This window comes from Chrysochloris asiatica, unplaced genomic scaffold (assembly GCF_000296735.1).
Source record: "Chrysochloris asiatica unplaced genomic scaffold, ChrAsi1.0 scaffold18238, whole genome shotgun sequence".
NCBI classification, from domain to species: domain Eukaryota; kingdom Metazoa; phylum Chordata; class Mammalia; order Afrosoricida; family Chrysochloridae; genus Chrysochloris; species Chrysochloris asiatica.
In genome coordinates this window covers 1-1,177 of record NW_006426756.1, presented here as the reverse complement: position 1 = coordinate 1,177, position 1,177 = coordinate 1, and the positions used below count along the sequence as shown (strand labels likewise).

The following is a 1,177-nucleotide window of genomic DNA, read 5'->3' as shown; positions in this document are numbered from 1 at the left end:
GATTAACAAAATTGACAGAACATTGGCAAACCTGACAAAATAAAAGAGGGAGAAGACACAAATAACATGCATTAGAACCCACATGGGCGAAGTCCCAACAAAACCAAAGGAAATCAAAAGGAAAATAACAGAATACTATGAAAAGTTGTACTCCAACAAATTTGAAAACTTAGAAGACATGGATACATTTTTAGAAAAACAAGAGGAGAGCAGGATGTCGCCCAGCAAGTCAGTCACCCCTGGGACCCCAGGGCGGAGGGAGGGTGTCCTGCCTCCTGGGCCACCCTTCCTCCTCTCCCCTGACCCCAGAGTCTCTGTCCCTCTACTTACTCCTCTACCTGGGGGCTGGTGGGGGGCAGGGAGGGTGCGGGGGTGGGGTGGGGAGAGGAGGGCTGCGGACCTAGTTCCTGGGACACCATGTTGGGGACTCTGAGGAGGAGTGCCAGGAATGGCAACTGGAAATCGTCTTGTTGGAGGATGGCACCTCCGTAAAGACGTCCTTGGCCATGTGTTTTGGGAAATAGTACAAACTATAGGACTGGGTTTCTATTTGAGAAGGATAACATTGCCAGGAAACATGAATGCTACTCTTCAAGTCTGGGACATTGGAGGACAGACAATAGGAGGCAAGATGTTGGATAAATATATCTATGGAGCACAGGGAATCCTCTTGGTGTATGATATTACAAATTACCAAAGTTTTGAAAATTTGGAAGATTGGTATTCGGTGGTGAAGAAAGTGAGCAAGGAGTCAGAAACACAGCCACTGGTTGCCTTTGCAGGCAATAAAATTGACTTGGAGCACATGCGGACAGTAAAACCTAAAACACACTTGCGGTTTTGCCAGGAAAATGGTCTTAGTAGCCACTTTGTCTCAGCCAAGACTGGAGACTGTCTTCCTGTGTTTTCAGAAAGTTGCTGCTGAAATCCTTGGAATCAAATTAAACAAAGCTGAAATAGAACAGTCACAGAGGGTGGTGAAGGCCGATAATGTAAACCACAACCAGGAACCCATGTCAAGAACTGTTAACCCCCTTCGGAGTTCCATGTGTGCAGTCCAGTGAGCACCAGCTACCTCCCTGCCTAGCATGGTGTTATCAGTGACCATCTCTGTCATGCAATTAACCCTTTCTTCCCCGTTTGCTCCATCAGTAAGTGTTGCCTCCAGTGACTGGAA

General features: G+C 47.1%; 1 pseudogene; it reads left to right on the top strand.

The window, feature by feature from the left end:
- The first annotated feature begins 214 nt into the window (after nt 1-214).
- On the top strand, nt 215-1,064 carry LOC102826254 (annotated as a pseudogene).
- Nucleotides 1,065-1,177: the final 113 nt, after the last annotated feature.